The sequence below is a fragment of the Schistocerca piceifrons genome, chromosome 3 (assembly GCF_021461385.2).
Source record: "Schistocerca piceifrons isolate TAMUIC-IGC-003096 chromosome 3, iqSchPice1.1, whole genome shotgun sequence".
NCBI classification, from domain to species: domain Eukaryota; kingdom Metazoa; phylum Arthropoda; class Insecta; order Orthoptera; family Acrididae; genus Schistocerca; species Schistocerca piceifrons.
Window position 1 is genome coordinate 50,022,174 of NC_060140.1, and position 21,462 is coordinate 50,043,635.

Sequence of the window (21,462 nt, forward strand, 5' to 3'; positions counted from 1 at the left end):
ACATCTCCAAGGTGACAAGTTACATATTCACCTTTCCCTGTGTTTTACTGGAAGTATATTTCTTAAATTTGGTGTATGTTCTTCTGTTTAAGAGGTTATCCGTGGCTCTGCACACAGAGGTCATGCCACTGCACGACTGGTGGCACCATGTGGCCCTTCTGGGTTATGACAGCAGCAGCCAGGTAGAACTTTGAACCCCACACAACGCACACACTAGAAACAACAGCTACTTCGTAACTTCCAATGGCTGCTTGGCATACAGACGTCATGGCTTTGTGCAGCTAGTGGAAGCTTGTGATCTGCAACTTTCTATGTTGTTGTTGTTGTTGTTGTTGTGGTTTTCAGTCCTGAGACTGGTTTGATGCAGCTCTCCATGATACCCTATCCTGTGCAAGTTTCTTCATCTCCCAGTACCTACTGCAACCTCCATCCTTCTGGATCTGCTTAGTGTATTCATCTCTTGGTCTCCCTCTACGACTTTTACCCTCCACGCTGCCCTCCAATGCTAAATTTGTGATCCCTTGATGCCTCAGAATATGTCCTACCAACCGGTCCCTTCTTCTCGTCAAGTTGTGCCACAAACTCCTCTTCTCCCCAATTCTATACAATACCTCCTCATTAGTTATGTGATCTACCCATCTAATCTTCAGTATTTTTGTGTAGCACCACATTTCGAAAGCTTCTAGTCTCTTCTTGTCCAAACTATTTATCGTCCATGTTTCAATTCCATACATGACTACATTCCATACAAATACTTTCAGAAACGACTTCCTGAAACTTAAATCTATGTTAACAAATTTCTCTTCATCAGAAACGCTTTCCTTGCCATTGCCAGTCTACATTTTATATCCTCTCTACTTCGGTCATCACCAGTTATTTTGCTCCCCAAATAGCAAAACTTATTTACTACTGTAAGTGTCTCATTTCCTAATCTAATTCCTTCGGCATCACCCCACTTAATTCGACTACATTCCATTATCCTCGGTTTGCTTTTGTTGGTGTTCATCTTATATCCTCCTTTCAAGACAATGTCCATTCCGTTCAACTGCTCTTCCAAGTTCTTTGCTGTCTCTGACAGAATTACAATGTCATCGGCGAACCTGAAAGTTTTTATTTCTTCTCCATGGATTTTAGTACCTACTCCGAATTTTTCTTTTTTTTTTTTTTCCTTACTGCTTGCTCAATATACAGATTGAATAACATTGGGTAGAGGCTACAACCCTGTCTCACTCCCTTCCCAACGACTGCTTCCCTTTCATGTCCCTCGACTCTTATAACTGCCATCTGGTTTCGGTACAGATTGTAAATAGCCTTTCGCTCCCTATATTTTACCCCTGCCACCTTTAGAATTGGGAAGAGAGTATTCCAGTCAACATTGTCAAAAGCTTTCTCTAAGTGTACAAATGCTAGAAACGTACGCTTGCCTTTCCTTAATCTTTTTTCTAAGATAAGTTGTAAGGTTAGTAGTGCCTCACGTGTTCCAACATTTTTACGGAATCCAAACTTATCTGTTTCTACCAGTTTTTCCATTCGTCTGTAAAGAATTGGCATTAGTATTTTGCAGCTGTGACTTTTTAAACTGATTGTTCGGTAATTTTTACATCTGTCAACACGTGCTTTCTTTGGGATTGAAATTATTATATTCTTCATGAACTTTCAATGGCAGCAGCCCACAGAATACTCGCGCAACAAACACCAGCTGCTCCACCTCATGCAGCCATAGCTCTGAACGCAGACATGACATCGTTGCACTACTAGTCGCACATTGTGCCCTGCTGGCCTCTAGGACAGCACCAGCCAAGTGAAGCTGTGAACCCCAGAGAACACACACACACCACAAACGCCAGCTGCACCGCATCTTTATGCTGCATTTCTGCACACAGTCGTCATGCCCTTCGCCACTGGTGGCAGCTGCTACCCCTGGCTGACCTCAGAGCAGCACCAGACAGTTCAAGCAGTGACCTCTGCAGAGCACGTGAGACCCAAACGCCAACTGCTCCACATCTTCTGCTGCCGTAGGTCTGCACACAGATGTCATGTCCCCGCACAGCTGGTGGCACTTTCTGCTCCTGCTGGTTCCTAGGGCAGCTACAACTGGGTTGCGCAGTATTACATTGTGAGGCAGCCTTTGTGCTGCGTTTGAAGGATATCTTCGCACATGAACAGAGCAGAGAAGCGTCAGAGCAACGATTTAGATTACATTAGTGTTTGTCAACCTAACGCAACTAAGTAATCTGCCCAAAACTGTGCTGATAAACACGGTTATTATTAGCTATGAAACGCGGAGCCCCCTACACATTAATTTTCTTTGAAACCAGAGGTTTTAAATAGCCTCCACAGCAAGATCTTTGCTTCACTGGAGACTTTCTTTTGTCACTAAGACACGTTTTCGGTGATAGGTACAGCCTGTGTTCGCCGGCCGGAGTGGCCGAGCGGTTCTAAGCACTACAGTCTGGAACCACGCGACCGCTACGGTCGCCGGTTCGAATCCTGCCTCGAGCATGGATGTGTGTGATGTCCTTAGGTTAGTTAGGTTTAAGTAGTTCTAAGTTCTAGGGGACTGATGACCTCAGGAGTTAAGTCCCATAGTGCTCATAGCCAATTGAATAGCCACATGTTTCTACCGTTTAGGCTACATGATACTACATTTTGAGTGTTGCAGACTCCGGAAAATCGATAAATGATTGTTGGTCAGTTGGAGAAATATTTAATGTTGCTATTGGCTGTTAATTTGAACAATCTGAACATTCAGGATTACGATGGCAGTTCATAATTACGATTGCATCCAGACCACCAATGCTTCCATATGGCTGCATAGGTAATCTGTCATGTTGTAATGCCATGTAGCATCGTTACACAATCTCTCTCTACCTCAATTACATGTTTAATTCTTCATTTAGAGCGTGTCCTGTGATTACTTACACGCACCTTTATTATTGATTGATTGATTGAGCAACCGAGTGAGTGGCGCAGTGGTTAGCACACTGGACTGTCCCACCCCCCCAGGGGGTCCACAACTCTTTTGTGGATACGTGCGTAGCGAGCACGGGACCCCGAGCTAATGTGGCCCTCCTTCCTTTCCGGGCTGCATACTTTCCCTTTCCGCATCCTTCCCCGTCCCCGATCTTCGCCCACCCCCCTCACCTCTGGCTCTTTCCTTCCCTTTCTCCCCCTCTGGGAATATGGTTTGTGCCTACGTCCGGAGACGGACGATCAAAACTGTTACAAAGTCCTTGCTTTCTACACTTTGCAAGTGTGTCCTTCTCTTTTCCTTACCTCTTCTCTTTGCCCTTTTCTCCGCTGCGGCGTTTGAGTCCCCTCTTCTTTCCTTTCCCTTTCTCTTTTTTCCTCCCTGTGCGTGTCTGAAGGCCGCCCCACGCACTTCCATGCGTAGCCGGTGACGGGGTAACGCGTAATTCCCCGCCCTGGGTAGACAGGTAGGACACGAACGTACCCCCTGGTAACGGCCAGGCCCAGGGAGGGGTGATTACCCGAGCGATACCTTCCGAAAGTGCCGATTGGTCCTTCCGTCCGTTTGTCGGGAGGTGTGACCTGAGGTGTAAACAATGACCTAAGGCGGGAGTGCCCTCAGAGAGGGCCCCCACAAGGGAGGAGCGCGCCATCGGAGACGCCGGTAATCGTGGGGGATTCTTCCGCAATTGTTTCCTCACCTTCCACTATGTCTGCTCACAAGCGTAAGTTCAGCCACAGACAGTTCTTCCATCGTTGCCACAGTTCCTTGTTGTTTCTCGGTCTGACGAAGGTCACGACTTCTCCACGGTCAACCCTTTCATTATTCAGAAAGGTGTCGACGCAACTGCAGGTCCTGTAAAGTCTTGTTCCAGATTATGGAATGGCACCCTGTTGTTAGAAACAGTCAGTGGCCTCCAGGCACAAAAATTGCTGCGTACCTCACTGCTACACACCTTCCCTGTCCAGGTGGAATCGCACCGTACTTTAAATTCCTCGTGTGAAGTCGTTTATACACGCTCCCTCGATGGATTTTCTGACGAAGAAATTCAGCACTACCTGTTTGACCAGGGCGTAACGGCTGTTCATAGGGTTATGAAAAGGGTTGACACGAACATCATTCCAACCTGCACTGTCTTCTTGACATTTGACAAAGTTCAACTCCCATCGAATATCAAAGCAGGCCGTGAGATAATTTCCGTTCGCCCTTACATCCCAAACCCTACGCGTTGCTATCGGTGTCAGCGGTTCAATCACACCAGCCAGTCCTGTTCCAATCCGGCCAAATGTGTTACGTGTGGCAAGGATGCCCATGAGGGTGCTTGTACACCTCCATCCCCTCGTTGCATCAACTGTATGGGTGACCACGCTGCTTCCTCTCGAGATTGCCCCGTTTTTAAGGACGAAAAGTTCATCCAGGAAATCAGAGTGAAGGAAAAGGTGTCTGTAGTGTCGGCAGACTTGCCAACACTACGCACACTAATTGAAAGAGGCGGCCAAGATGCACGCGCTAACTCACGAAGGATGGAGTGAGGTCTGAAACAGGACACATAATGAATGCTATAAATAAAAGTACGTAGCTTCTGGAATACTTAACTTTAATCCATCCTTTGTATACATCGTTCTTGATGAGACATGCTTCATACGATGCAAGTGAGACTCTATAGTTTCAGACAATATACTGCTAATGGCGCCTTGCTAGGTCGTAGCCATTGACTTAGCTGAAGGCTATTCCAACTATCTGCTCTGCAGATGAGCGAGGCTTCGTCAGTGTGTATCGCTAGCTACGTCGTCCGTACAACTCGGGCGAGTGCTAGTAAGTCTCTCGAGACCTGCCGTGTGGTGGCGCTCGGCCTGCGATCACTGACAGTGGCGACACGCGGGTCCGACATGTACTAATGGACCGCGGCCGATTTAAAGCTACCACCTAGCAAGTGTGGTGTCTGGCGGTGACACCACAGTGTCTACCTTTGCTGCTCGAAAGTTATTCGCCAGTCGACAGCCCACCGTGCCTCAGACAGGAAAATACAGCTCTGTCCTTGCTTCACCTCGGCCAACAAAGGAAGCGGCCACGCAGACTTGTGATCTCACCTTTAGTGCCACGGTCGTCAGATCGGCCAGCGCAATGATCGCCCATTCAACCTCACCACTTTCGCCTGCCCACTCTATGGCTCACCCTTCATCGGGTTCTGATAAATCTCGAGCCCATAAGTCAGACACCAAGACTTCGAGAAAAGAGCATACTCTTGAAGATTTTGTACGTACCCCAACTTCACACCCATCGATTCCCCCTTCATCTAAACATCATACTTCCAAGAAGGCTACAAAGAAACCCAGTTCATCTACTCCTCCGCCAAGGCGTGTCCCATCTACAGCACCACGTGGCGGAAATCGCCCTCGGCCGTCTTGAGTGTCGCCGAGGCGCACTGCTCGCGGCCGATCAACCGGCCGATCGCTGGTGGCAGGAGCTGCTCCTTAACAACCTATCGATCAGGATCTTCTGCTTTCGGCTGAATGCCATTCCATGTTGTCGGTCGCAAGCTCTGAGCAGTCGTTGAGTTGACAGCGACCTTGGTCACATTCCTCCATTTTCTGTTCACCCTATGTCCATAATCCACTGGAATATCCGCGGCATTCGAGCCAATCGGGATGAATTGTCGGTCCTCATACGATCCTACTCGCCGGTCATCTTCTGTCTTCAGGAAACAAAGCTGGGTCCCCATGACCGCTTTGTTCTCCCTCATTTTCAGTCTGTCCGATATGATCTCCCCTTTGTTGAGGGCACTCCAGCCCATGGAGGACTCATGATTCATCTCCATGATACTCTCCGTTATCACCCAAACACTTCCTTCCAAGCTGTCGCCGTCCGTCTTTCCCTTTCTGGATATCCCTTTTCTCTTTGTACTGTATACATTCCATCGTCCACACCAATGCCACGAGCTGATCTCTTCACCTTCTTGGTCAGCTTCCACCCCCCTATTTGCTGGTTGGGGACTTCAATGCCCACCACCCGCTTTGGGGATCTCCACATCCTTGTCCACGTGGCTCACTATTGCTAGACGTCTTCCACCAAGCGGATCTAGTTTGCCTCAACACTGGGATCCCTACATTTTTGTCTGCCCCCACGACAAATTTATCTCATTTGGACCTTGCGGTCGGTACTGTTCCGCTAGCTCGGCGCTTCGAATGGTTAGCCCTTGATGATAAACACTCGAGTGACCACTTTCCATGTGTCCTTAGACTGCAGCCTCAACTGCCATATATGGGCCCGCGACGCTGGAAGTTTGCCCAAGCCGATTGGACACTTTTTTCGTCTCTAGCGACATTCGATGACAGTCACTTTCCCAGCGTCGACAATGAGGTCAAACACATTACCGACGTTATTCTTACAGCTGCGGAACGTTCAATACCACGCACCTACGAATTGCCCCGGCGCCCCCCAGTTCCTTGGTGGAACGAGGCATGCCGTGACGCAATACGTGAGCGGCGACGTGCTCTCCGCGTTTTCCGCCACCATCCTACTTTGGCCAACTGTGTCCGCTATAAGCAGCTCCGTGCGCGATGCCGTCGTGTCATCCGCGATAGCAAGAAAGCAAGCTGGAAATTCTTTATTAGCTCATTTAACACCTTCACTCTCTCCTCGGAAGTTTGGAGTCGGCTTCGACGGTTCTCAGGCGCGCCTAGTTTCTCCCCGGTCTCTGGGCTCACTGTCGCGCATGATACATTAGTGGACCCAGTCGCAATTTCTAACTCATTGGGCCACCACTTTGTTGAGATTTCGAGCTCTTCAAATTACCCTCCAGCGTTTCTCCCGAAGAAACGTGCAGCGGAAGTGCGACATCTTGCTTTCTGCTCTCAAAATCGCGAAAGCTACAATACTGTTTTCTCCATACAGGAACTACAACATGCACTCTCTTCTTCTCGCTCCTCCGCCCCAGGACCGGATGGTATCCACGTCCAAATGTTGCTGCATTTATCAATCCATAGTCTGCGTTACCTCCTTCGCCTTTATAATGAATTTGGACCGACAGTTCTTTTCCCAGACGATGGGGGGAAGCTATCGTCGTTCCTGTTCCGAACCTGGAAGGGACAAACATCTCCCCTCTAGCTATCGCCCCATTTCTCTCACGAGTAGTGTCTGTAAGGTTTTGGAGCGTATGGTGAATCACCGTTTAGCTTGGTGGATGGAATCCCGCAGTCTTTTAACACCTGCCCAATGCGGATTCCGAAAGCATCGTTCTGCAGTTGACCATCTTCTTGCTCTCTCCACTTAAATCATGAACAATTTTCTCCGGAAACGTCAAACAGTAGCAATATTTTTTGATCAGGAGAGAGCATACGATAACTGTTTGGAGGACAGGCATCCTCCGCACACTGTTCTCTTGGGGCTTTCGAGGTCGGCTGCCCCTTTTTCTTCGCGAATTTATGGCAGAGCGCACATTTAGGGTGCGGGTGAACACTACTCTCTCCCGTACTTTCTCCCAAGAAAACAGGGTACCCCAGGGCTCAGCGCTGAGTGCTGTACTGTTTGCCATTGCCATCAATCCAATTATGGATTGTCTCCTTCCTGATGTCTCGGGCTCCCTCTTTGTGGACGATAATGCGATCTACTACAGCTCTCAACGGACCAGCCTTCTTGAACGACGTCTTCAAGGATGTCTCGATCGCCTCCACTCTTGGAGAATCGAAACCGGCTTCCGTTTTTCTTCCAGTAAGACCGTTTGTGTTAATTTTTGGCGACGTAAGGCGTTTCTTCCGCCCTCCTTACATCTAGGTCCTGTCAACCTTCCGTTTTCAGACGTCGCTAAATTCTTGGGTCTTATGTTTGACAGAAAACTGTATTGGTCGTCCCATGTTTCCTGTCTTTCGGCTCGCTGTCTGCGATCCCTCAACACCCTCCGTGTCCTAAATGGTACCTCCTGGGGAGCGGACCGAGTGGTCCTTCTCCGCCTCTATCGCGCCTTAGTGGGCTCGAAATTGGACTATGGAAGCATAGTCTAATCCTCTGCTCGGCCGTCTATTCTTCGGCATCTCGACTCTATCCACCACCGTGGATTACGTTTAGTGTCTGGAGCTTTTTCCACCAGCCCTGTGGAAAGCCTTTATGCTGAGACTGCTGAACCCCCGCTGTCCAATCGGCGAGCAGTCCTTCTGAGTCGTTATGCTAGCCATCTGTCATCCATGCCTGCTAATCCAGCCCATGACCTTTTTTTTCGACGCCTCCTTTGATGTAGTGTATGGAGGCCGCCCCTCCTCCCTACTACCCCTGGGAGTCCGCTTCCGTCAACTGCTCCATTCTCTTTCCTTCCGCTTTCCTAAAACCTTCTTGACAACTTAAGGTACATCACCGCCTTGGTTCCGTCCCCGGATCTGCCTTCTCCGTGACCTTTGTAGATTTCCCAAGGATGGTACCCCTTCACTTGTTTATCGTCGGGCATTTGCTGCTCTATGTGCACAAATGACGGACGCCACATTTATTTACACCGACGGCTCGAAAACATCGTTAGGTGTAGGGAGTGCCTATATTGTTGGCGACACCCCAAATCACTTTCGGCTTCCCGACCAGTGTTCGGTTTATACTGCGGAGCTTTACGCTGTTCTACTGGCTGTCCACTACATCCGCCGCCATCAGCGGATACAGTACGTTTCTGCTCAGATTCTCTCAGCTCGCTCTTTATCCTGTGCACCCTCTGGTCCACCGGATTCAGGACGGTCTGCGCTTGCTCCACCTGGGGGGCGTCTCGGTGGTGTTCCTCTGTCTCGCGGGACACGTTGGTATCTGTGGAAATGAGGCGGCCGATATTGCAGCCAAGGCTGCAGTCTCTCTTCCTCGGCCAGCTATTCAATCGATTCCCTTCGCCGATATACGGAGCGTTCTATGTCGTCGTGTTGTTCATTTATGGCACGCGCATTGGTCGACACTTACCCATAATAAATTGCGGGACTTGAAAGCTCTTCCCTGTGCTTGGACCTCTTCCTCCCGAACGCGTCGTCGAGAGGAGGTAATTTTAACTAGACTCCGGATAAGGCACTGTCTTTTTAGCCATCGACATCTTTTAAGCGGCGATCTTCCCCCACTCCGTCCACACTGCTCTCAGCTGTGGACGGTAAGACACCATTTAATTGAGTGCCCCTATTTTAATCCGTTACGCTCCCGTCTACAGCTATCGCCTGATATATCGTCGATTTTAGCAGATGGCACGCGCTCAGCCGACCGCGTTGTCAAGTTTATTAGTGCCAGTGAAATGACGTCAGTCATTTGAAGCTTTTTTTGGGGACAACCAACCCCTTTCTGTAGTGGATTTTTAAGCCTTCCTTCTGCTTTTAGTTTCTCCAATTTTATGACTTTCGTTCCCATTGCTGCTGGTTTTCAATTTCGGTTTTTTACTGTTTCGTAAGTCACGGACCGGGCGCTAATGACCATAGCAGTTTTGCGCCCTAAAACCAAAACAAAAAAAAAAAACAAAAAAAAAACACTGGGCTCGCATTGGGGAGGACGACGGCTCAAACCCACGTCCTGCCATCGAGATTTAGGTTTTCCGCGATTTCCGTCGATCGCTTCAGACAAATGCCTGGATGGTTCCTTTCTAAGGGCATGGCCGATTTGCTTCCCCATCCTTCCCTTATCCTAGCCTATTCTCCGTCTCTAACGACCTCGTTGTCAATGGGACGATAACACCACTTTCCTCTTCCTTTGGTCCAGTAAAGTCATGTTCTACCCATTGGTGTAGCAAGAGGGGTGTACGTAGTGTGGTCTGCACCTGGTACTAGCTTCTAGGAGGTGATCCATCTTGCTACATTCCTTGGCACGAGTTGGAAAAATGTTTCTTGTTTATTCGTCTCTTCATTCATGGCACTTACAGGAGTGCACTCACTACGTTAAACTGCCATTACTGTGTGTCTGACGTGGCTCCAGTTTCTTCATTCATCTCTTATCTTGTGTGACGAGTCAGTGTTTTAACCCACAAGGTATAGCTTACAGAAGTTCATATAAAATATATATTCATTTGTACATATGTAAATGGAATAATTTATGACTATCTTTTGTACATTTTTTTTTTTGATATCTTAGTCGTAAGGAAGGTGACAAGGGTTTTCATTCCTTGATGCAAAATGCCCGAAAATCCTTGCGGAACTACTTTTCTACGATGATTACGATGAGTATAATGAACCTGTGAGTTAAAGATAAAGTTCAAAAACGTGAACACGATACTTATTCGGACGCTACTGCCGCTTCTAATGTTGAAACCGTCGCTGTGAATGATGGTTACCTTTTTCCTTGTGTGAACTGTAAAACCCAACGAAAGAAGCAGCTATTTAGTCAAAGGGGCGCTGCTAAAATCCTTTACCTCGAGCTATGGTGACGATGTGCTCAGGCGTGCGAAAGCAGAGTTGTTTCTCGCCGTTGCTACCAGTATGGTACGCTATATTGCTTAGTATAACAATAAGACCAAATTACAAGAAAATACAAAATGTTTTGCTTATTTAAAGCAACTCTGACGTCAGATAGCGCTGTCGTTCGGTATTTACATACTAAGTGCATGAATATGAGATGAAGATATCTGCTACTGTTTGTTGTTCGTGGATTTCTGATTCTTATATGAAAGCATATTCTCCTTCAAAATATCGGACGGTTGATGAATAACTCCTTACATTTCTGGAGCATTCCTCTTTTATGCAGTATTTGACTAAAAATCCAAAGATATTGTGAATAAAAGGTGCTTGCTATAGTAGAGCACAGAAATCTCTATTTGCAGACATTTGAAATGTATTCAGGAATCCAGTCTGAATGCAGTCTTACGGTTAGTTCAGGCAGTCTAATCGTCTTTGAAATGTTTTTAAACATCATCTTAGCCACGATATAGTCTCGGTGAGAATAACAGTCACGGATAAATGACATACTAGTGTCCCACAAGGCAAAACCTTGATCGTCTTGATGACCTTTAGTGGGGATATTATGCAAAAGTAAGCTTGAAATTCCTGCTGAGCTACTGCTCAATAAACACAGAGACGTCGAGTTCAAGTTTCCTTGATTATATGAGACAAATGCGTGTGATGGTTTACGTTCCGAGGAGTTCACACAGTTTAGTTTTAATACAAGCAAGGCAAAGTGATGACAACATATATGAAGATATAGGTGCCTGTAAAAAAACCAAATATGACTTCTACAACGTTCTGGTCGAGCGGTTCTAGGTGCTTCAGTCTGGAACCACGCAACCGCTACGGTCGCAGGTTCGAATCCTGCCTCTGGCATGAATATGTGTGATGTCCTTAGGTTAGTTAGGGTTAAGTAGTTCTAAGTTCCAGGGGACTGATGACCTCAGATGTTCAAGTCCCATAGTGCTCAGAGCCATTTGAACCATTTGAACAACGGTAATGAGGGCAGATTGGACACTTGAAAACATCCATAGGACAAGACAAGTTGGTCGCAAAACCAGCACATGACCCCCTGCTATGTTTTAATCGTTAAATATCAACGCATTAAACTGCTTTCTCATTTACAAAATAAACACCAGTAGCAAGACATAGATAAGAATATTTCTCAAGCGGCTTAAAACTAACGTATCATGCGTAACGTTGTCAAGAAATTATTAGAGAGAATGAAGTTGTTTCTGATGGGTAGATGAATAGAAGTAACAACTCAACAGTAATAGGAAGAGCATCAAAAACACGAAGAGAACTGAACCAACATTGCAGAAAATGAACAGATGTCGCATCTGCCCTAGTAGCAACGATAACTAGCATTTACCATAGTGTGCCACTTACAACTGAAATGGGTGTAAAATGCTTTCTATCGTTGTGTGTACAAAACATTTAGCGAAGTGAGGGATTTTAATGGTACAAAACGTTTTTGAGTCATCGTTTGCATACTAAGTTAGATTTCCTTTACTTTGCACTAAATAATTTCAGCGTCACTCAGTGGCGAAATGTAACGCTGTTTCTTCCTAAGGAATTAAGAGTTTTTATTATTATTTCGTTTTTATCAATGAGAAATTGTTCTTATTATCTAAAACAAATAATTTCTACATAAAATTTATTAATTTTTGCGGAAATATGGTTTAGAATATATACAGAAGCATGATACGACGTCGTCCAAGTGGAATACAGAAAAAAGAAGAAATGTTTTGGAAGACTAGCAGCTGGTCAGCTCGGTACTGAAATTTGTTACACCGTCTACGTCAGCGTCAAATATCCAAGTAGTACCAGGTCAAAATAAAGTTGAAGGGGACGTCATAAAATTATCTCAAACCGGGAGTGAATCTGTAGGTAATGAAAAAACTGACGGAAGTAATAAAAGTGCGGAACCAGTTAGACAGGACATTCACGACAGAAGTGAATATCTCAAAGAAAATCTAGAAATCTCGTAGATAATTGTAATGTATACGAAAATAGACAATGCACCAGATGAAGAGAGTGTGAATGACGAAAAAAAATACAGAAAGCAGTAGTAATATTTTGTTCTAGGACAGCTCTGAAGTGTCCTTCCGGTTACAGAACATCTAAGGGCTGACATAATTAAAACAGGGAGTGAAGGGTTCTAAATAAAGATGGACCATTTGCTTCTGTTAACAGATACAGCGACAAGGACAAGACGAAAGGTGCTAATCAACATTTGACGTGTGACTGGACTGGTACTCAACGAAAAACGAAATTTATACTGGTTTTGCTGTAGACCTTTTAGCACAGCATCAAGTTCGAAAAATATATTTAAATTTGTTACTGATTTTCAAGCTTTGGGGAAGCCCAGTCCAAAGTTTACAACCCTGGAACTTCAGAGAAACATCGACCTTGTTTTGAAAAATGAAAGAAAACTTTAGAATAAGTCTAACTGCCAATGGAAAAATTGACCATATTACCAGACGACGCCTCAAAATAAAAGAATAAAAAAAAGGAAAATGGATGGATATTTTAAAACGACTGCTAGATGTTACTGTGTTGGCACAAAGGCAAATGAATTTTCTGCAGACGGTTAGACTGTTATCTAAATATGACGCTGTACTGAGGGAACAGTTCATCAAACAACATTCGACTCAGTCGCTGTCGGGAAAAGTATTTTCAAGCTGTCTATTCCCCACTACCCAAACTGAATTTATCTCACTTCTGGGGGCAAATGTTAAGGAAAAGATTTTAAATGGTGCAAAAAGTTCTAGATTTATTGTATCATAGTTGACAGTGCGCCAGTCGTCTCGCACGTAGATAAAATCAATGAAATCGTTATGTTCACAAAGAAAACAAAATAAGTTGAAGCAAAAGAGTAATTTCTAGGTTATTTTCTGCAAACAGGGAAGAAAGCTGTTAACATGATGGAAGATGTTTTACAAGTTAGTGAATAAGATGGTCTGGAAATAACAACGTGCCGAGCACAAGGATATGATAACGCATGTACAATGGCTGGAGTGTTCTGAGGAGTTCAAAAGCAAGAATTGGTGAACTTAATCCTAAGGCATTGTTTTCCCCATGCAAACCACTCTCTCAATCCGTGTGGATTACACGTTTTTGCAACAGTTCCATCACGTGTGACGTTTTTTTTGGAAACATAGAAAGTCTGTACATGTTCTACACACCTTCTACCCACAGATGGACGATCCTTCTGAAAAAGTTGGAGTTACAGTTAGGAGACTTTCAGATAAATGATGCAGTGCTCACTAAGAAGCTGTTAAACCTATGTTTCAGCCCTTTAAAAAGATTATCGATGCTATTGTGGAACTGTCTGATTCTTCGAAACCATAGAAACCAGAACAGTTACTCTATGTTGCCTGCATTGTGCTATTTCTCGATCTTTGTTTTTCATGTTTATCGAATACTGACTTAGAAGAAGTCAGCCAAAATCAAATGTTTTTACGCATTCTTGGTGTCAGCTTCGGGTTGTGTATTACTAACAATGGAACCTTCCCATCGCACCCCCCTCAGATTTAGTTATAAGTTGGCACAGTGGAAAGGCCTTCAAAAACTGAAAACAGATCAATCGAGAAAACTGGAAGTAGTTGTGTGGAACTATGAAAAAATAAGCAAAATATACAAACTGAGTAGTCCATGGGTAACATAGGCAACATCAACGATGATGTGAGCAGAAGAGCGCCGTGGTCCCGTGGTTAGCGTGAGCAGCTGCGGAGCGAGAGGTCCTTGGTTCAAGTCTTCCCTCGCGCGAAAAGTTTAATTTTTTATTTTCAGACAATTATCAGAGTTCAGGCACACACACATAATCAACTTCGCTCTCCAGAATTGCAGGATATGTTCAGATTTGCGTGGACATCTACAGGATTTGACGGTCTACACACGAAAAAATTTGAAAACGATAAAAACATATGTTTTGACAGAACATAGAGAAAACTGTGCGACTGTGAAACAGTTGCATTCATTTGTTGCAGTTTATGTGACACACTCTTATGTTTTCATCACTTTTTTGGGAGTGATTATCACATCCACAAGAAAACCTAAATCGGACAACGTAGAAGAATCTTTTTACCCCTTCGCCAAGTGTGCAAGTTAGATGGGTCGACAATGTATTCCTGTCATGTGACGCACATGCCGTCACCAGTGTCGTATAGAATAAATCAGACGTGTTTTCCTGGATCAAATGTTTTCGGTTCCCATTTGAGAGGCACGTCCTTTCGTCTACTAATCGCAAGGTTTTGCGGTGCGGTCGCAAAACACAGACACTAAACTTATTACAGTGAACAGAGACGTCAATGAACGAACGGACACGTCATAGCTTAGCAAAAATAAAGTACGTAAACTTTTCGCTCGAGGGAAGGCTTGAACCAAGGACCACTCGCTCCGCAGCTGCTCACGCTAACCACGGGACCATGGCGCTCTTTTGCTCACATCATCCTTGAAGTTGCCTATGTTACCCATGGACTACTCAGTTTGTATATTTTGCTTATTTTTTTCATAGTTCCAGACAACTTCTTCCTGTTTTCTCGATTAATCTGTGTTCAGTTTTTAAGGCCTATCCACTGTGCCAACTTATAACTAAATCTGATGAGGATGCTATGGGGAGGTTCCCTTGTAAGATGAGAAGTCGAAATCTCTTTTTGGAAGACAAGAGGAATCGTCTTGTTGGCGAAGCACCTTGATCTGCGAAGGACACATGTGACGATATGGGCATTATCGCGGAGAAAAGTAGAAACATCAGGAAGAGGAAAATAATAGCTGTAGAGAAGGCTGCAGACATGCTGCTGACTTTGCACAAGGAACTGAGAAGTTCAATATCAGAGTTCATCGACAGGTTTCTACAAGAAAACGATGGAATATATAACACATTGTTTTGCTGATTTAGAACCCTGGAATATGACTGAAATCTCAGAAACGCATATTGCCAGTAATGTAAAAAATTTAGTTGACAGTTATGATGAGGATGGTAGTCTCCCAGAAATTCCATCCCTGAGAAGATTTCTTCTAGATGCCAAGGCTGCAAAAGAAGAATCTCATGGTTGAACATCTTTAACCTTCTTACCGTTCAATATGAATATGCCCACCCTCATTTTCGCATGGAGATTTTTCTTGACCTCACGTGTTTCGGTAGCGTCATGTGAGAAGAATTTTCCCAAACTCATACTAACTAAGCATTCTCTTAGGTCCCCTACTAGTCAAGCACGACTCTCTAGGAAGGCAATTTTGTCAGTCGACAATAGTGGAATGAGGGATGGTGTTGGTGACTCAGTTTCAAAATTTGCGGCCGAAAGAATTAGAAAGGTTATTGTAAGTTATATGTTAGTCACCTATCACTAAGATGATATGTGGTTATTTGTACTGCTTCATTAATATTTAAGTAAACTAAGTTGTTTATAAAAAAGTGCTTTACTTATTTGTTTCCATCTATAAAATAGTTAAAAAGTTGTTAACGTGATATTTTGGTTACTTAAATGCAGAATGCAGCACCAAAGTATCCCCCCCCCCACCCCCGGCACAAGCGAAATGTTTTCCTGTCATTAGCGCTGGTAGGGTAGGGGTGGCGGGGGACGGGGGGAGGCGGAAAAGTTAAGCACTGCACCGGATGCCAAAGTACCTACCCTCGGCCCTTCCCCTACCCAGGCCATTTTATTACTTACTTCAGTGCCATTTTAGCTTGTTAAATCGTCCGAGCTTCTGCATTAATGACTCAGTGGACCTTTATCAAAATGTATTCACCTAAATTAGTTTGTAATCGGCTCTTATTTAAGTAGAGTTGAGCTACTCCCTTGCGTTCTTAATCCATCACCACGCTTTGTCTACTCCACTGTGATTGTACGAATAAGGCCAAATAAGGCTGTAGTAGGAGAAGAATTCGATGCTACAGGGCGGGAATCACATTTACAATAACAAATGGTTCAAATGGCTCTGAAAACTATGCGACTTAACTTCTAAGGTCATCAGTCGCCTAGAATTTAGAACTAATTAAACCTAACTAACCTAAGGACATCACACACATCCATGGCCGCGGCAGGATTCGAACCTGCGACCGTAGCGGTCGCCCGGTTCCAGACTGTAGCGCCTAGAACCGCACGGACACTCCGGTCGGCTTATAATAACAATGACGCGGCATTAACCCTTGTTAGTGAACACCCCAGAAGGTGTTTAAAATGGCCACCGTTGACGTCGATGTAGCGCTGTGCTCGATTTATCAAACACTGGGACACGCGTAGCACCTCTGCCTGAGGAATAGCGGAAATACTATTTTCAGTGCTCTGCTATGGCTCTTTCAGTGTGGTGGATTACTTGGGTACACCTCTCCCTTCAGTTTGCCCCACAGGTAAAAATCACGGCGAGATGGATCAGGCGATCGTGGTAGCCAGAAGATTGCTCTGCATCTGCTGATCGTCCTCTCCTCAGGAAACATTTCACGCAATCGAGACAGAGTTGCCAATGCAGTGTGTCGTGTTGGCCTGTCTTGATACAAATGTCCACACAATCGTCGATATTCATTGAGTTGCTACACATATGGATTAAACAGTTTCTGAACATATCAGTTAGTATTAATAGTTTGGTGAAGGCGTCGCGAAGCGATGCGCACACCAGACGTTGTGCATCAAAACCGATCTTAAGATTGCGGAACGGTCTTAATAGTATAGGTGTGGATTTTCTTGTGTAAAATGATGATCACGTATCCTGACAGGCTGAACCAGTCCTCATCTGACGAAATGAATAACTGAAGATCCTAAAGTCCTGATTCCACTTCACCCAGATGACACCAACAGAACTGAACACTCTGGATACTTTAAGCAACGCACGATGGTGATGGGCGGTTATCCTGTCCATTAACATGGCTCAGTTGCGCATCAGTCTCATAAATATTTTCACGGCCAGTTTTATAGCGCACTCTCTGTATAAGCTGGGAACAAGTTAGTGGGTGCTCGCTTCCAGGCCAAACAGCTGGAAACGCGATTTCATCTTTTAGTTATCGTTGAATAATTTAGAAAATACGTTTTAGATGTCGATATAACATATGATTACTTTCTTCAGTTACCGAAAAACGTATTCTGCTCCATCCCTGTCGAAATGAACAAGTTCATTGTCTACAATAACCTTCGTATCGATGAGGGGTTAAACTCTAACTCCTCCTGTGACGGATTTTGTTAAATTCTGAAACAGAATATTCGAATGTTATCAATACTCACCGTGTAGTTGCAATAATAGTGTGTATGTTTCAGAAACCAAAATTATAAAACTAGAAAGTAACCTTATTGATGAGAACGCCTCATCGCTAGTAACTAAAAAGTCGAACTCCAGTATCATTCTGAATTGTATCCCTGTAATCTCTAATAGGAGGTGTTCGGCAAATCACTCAAGTGTTCAAACCAATTCTCTGTTGATTACCTTACATATATTGTCCATACAGTATAATTTTGTAAAGAGTACAACTAATGCAATAAAGCAGTAACATAGCAAAATTAATGTCTGACATATGTATCTTCCCTCCGTTACGCCTTGGATTACTCAAGTCCTGATAACTAGCCAGATATTCATGACTTTTACATTACTGATTGCCATTAGCAGCAGTCAGGCAGATTAATTTTACAAGTCGACAAATAATCCTACTCAGATGTAGCTAACTTAAGGTAAGAATTATTGAATGTACCGCTTTGCGTTGGCCATTTTGCAACAGAAGCAAGTGATGGTGGGGATGCTCGGTGTACACGTCATACCGTGCGACAGTTCTGGGCATTTCTAAACATAATATCATCAAAATATTAGCCGATTTGTGATTGCATCGTAAGGTTATTCTCGATTAAATGTGTCAACGTATTAGCCAGTTCTCGTTATTTGCAAGAAGTTTTAATTTCCTGCTTAAACATGAATAAATCTGAGGACGAGGTTCATGAAATTCTGGGTAAGACCTATGGTGAGGCACCTATTAGTGAAAGAATGCACAGAGGATTGGCAGATAAGTTCTAGTCTCTTTTTCGGAATTGTGCGTTTCAGTGCAAAAACAACATACCCAACGACCTACGATATCAGTATTAAATGCGTGACGCCATAAATTCCCTGACCTTCACGGAAGCTTCCTGTTGTGATCGGCAGTGCTTATGTATACTTCTGTATATTTCAGCCGAAAAACTTCAGAGGATTTTTGCTTGATTCGTCGATAGTTAGTGTGTTAGTTACACAACTGCGCTGTTTGTCAGCCTGTTGGTAGCAAAATGAGAGAGGGAAAGAGGGGTGAAGAATATACTTCCACCCGTCTTTCCAAGCGTTCACGCCATCGTACGTGACGCGTGGTTGTCAATATTTTTGCGAATTTATTATTATTTTAGCTTCCTGGCTGGAAGGCCTTCGCGTCACCACCGTCGTCAAGGTAACGTAAGGGAGGGATTCGTGTCCGCTATCCGTCTCTAAGTTGTGTAAACATATTTCTACGTGTGATTGTATTTTAGCTGTTCGTATATCGTATTTCCTGGTATGGAAATTTGGGATCAAGCCAGCATTCGCTTAAACGAGTGTTGGAAACCGCCTGAAAGCCACATGGAGGCTGGCCGCTGTACCAGTCCTGTAGGCGCCAACCCAAGCAGTGGAGTCTTCCCAGGGTCAGACCCCACCTCCCGGTCTTGCAAGCTAGCGCGTTGCGTGGTAAGTTGCGACAGCTGGCTGGGTCTTCATCCATATCAACATAATACTTCGCAAGCCATCGTATGGTGCGTAACGGAGGGTATCGTCAGCCACTACTGCTCACTTCCTTTCCCGTTCTACTCGCAGACAGAGCGCGGAAAACACAAGTGTCTATACATGCCATCGTGGTTCTTACGCGATATATATGCTGGAACCAGTAGAATCGTTCTGCAGTCGGCTGCAAAAGCTGGCCTCCAAATGATCTCAATAATGAATCTTGAAACGAACGTCGTCTTCCCTCCTGATAGAGGAACCACCTATGCTTTTCACACTTGAAACTCTACAGTGAGCTTGTGATTTATGCAAGCTCAGTAAGGGACCAATGTCGTAGAGTAATCTCTGTAAAATCATATCGGAAATTCATCCGGAACCCGGCAATTTATTTATTTTCAGCGCTTTCAGTTGCTTCTCCACACCATCGATGCCTAGTACAATGGCCTTCACATCGTAGTCTGTAGACAGTCAAACGACGGTATGTTTGTACGATCCTCCTGCGTGAAAGATTTTTTAAACGCGAGGCTCAACACTTGTACTTTCCTTTTGCTGTCTTCTGTTGCCGTAACATACTGGTCAACGAGTGAGTGGATGGAATACTTCGACCCACTTAGCGACTTTACGTAGAACCAGTATATTCTCGGGCTCTCGGTCTTTCCACAGAAGGACCACTTTTCTACTAATTATTTGTGGATAATTACGCTGCGTCCATCATACTGGAACTAAATGACGCCCAGTCCGTGTGTAAGTGGCGCGTTAACAACTGCTTGTCTATTCCTCCTAGAAAAAAAAAAAACACTCCCATAGGGTTCTTGATGAATTTCTTAAGTTTCGTAACTAACGTCGCTATTATGGAATGATGGCTAATCTCTGGCTCTACAGATACCGTCAATAAGGTCAGGACTGTTTGAACTTACAAGGTGAAAAACACTTCCACCGGCTGCTTTCGCAGCAATGGCGTGCATAGCCCAGTGCAGTTATAAATTCTCACACCAGTAGCACGTGAACTGCCGACCAGCTTTACCATTTTCAAGATGCTTGATCCCCGGCAGCAGGCCATAGCAATCTGCCCTTTGTTAAATTTGCCTATGTCAGTGGATTTCCACATTTGTGGCCCGTATCGTCGCTAGAATGATTTCCTATTTGTCGGCCGCTTTATATACTGACGGAAGAAGATCGCAACACCAAAAATAATTAATTTAGAGAAATTTAATTTCGCAAACACATTTGTCTGGGTAAAATAATTACGTGATTAACATGGCAAGATAACAGGTTAATGAAAACGCGAGGTAAGGCAATGCGTATGTGAAATTCTGGTACACTAATAAACGGCGTAAGCGACAGAATGTTGAATGCAAGCGTGCAAATGTACATAGATTATGTTGCGCAGGTGCCGAATGTCAGTTTGTGCAGTGTAGTTTCGTACCTATTGCACGTGGACGGTCAGTACAGTTAAAACTAAGACTGTTTGTGGATGGTGCTGAAACTGCCGAGCGATGATGTCCCCCCATATGCGGTACGTTGTAGAGAGATCTGCTGATCGAGCAGGCCAAGACGACATGTCGACACTTTCTAGAGCGCGCTGGGGCATAACAGAGAAAGGTGGGGAAGCGTTATCCTGTAGGAAAACACCACCTGGAATGCTGCTCATGAATGGCGACACAACAGGTCGAATCACCAGAGTGTCGCAGAGTTTTGCAATCAGAATGCATGGGATAGCGACAAGAGTGCTGCTGTTGTCATGTGGAATCGCACTCCAGGTGTAGATCCAGTGTGTCTAACACGCAGACGGGTTGGTTGCAGGCCCTCAACTGGACTCCTAACCAACACACGGGCATCACTGGCACCGATGCAGAACGAGCTTGCATTCGAAAATACAAAAGATCTCCACCTTGCCTGTCAATGTAATCTCACTTGACACTGAACTGCACTGAAGTCGGAAATCGTGATGGTTTGGACGCTGTGGAATGGACGCCACAGGGCGTCTAGCTCGCAGCCGTCCTATTTGTAACAATTTTTACGTCACGATAGTGCCAACTGCTGCTCATATAGCCGCTGCAGATGCAGTGCGATGCGCCAGAGCCACACGCCGAACACTGTGGTCTTCCGCCTCGGTAGTGCCAGGTGGCCGTCCGCAGCCCGATCAAGCCAGCAATCATCTACATCTACATCGTTGCTTTGCAATTCACACTTAAGTAACTGGCAGAGGGTTCATCGAACCATTTTCATACTACTTTTCTACCATTCCACTCTGGAATGGCGCGTGGGAAAATTGAACACCTAAATCTTTCTGTTCGAGCTCTGATTTCTCTTATTTTATTATGATGATCATTTCTCCCTACGTAGATGACTGTCAACAAATTATTTTCGCATTCGGAAGAGAAAGTTGGTGATTGAAATTTCGTACATAGA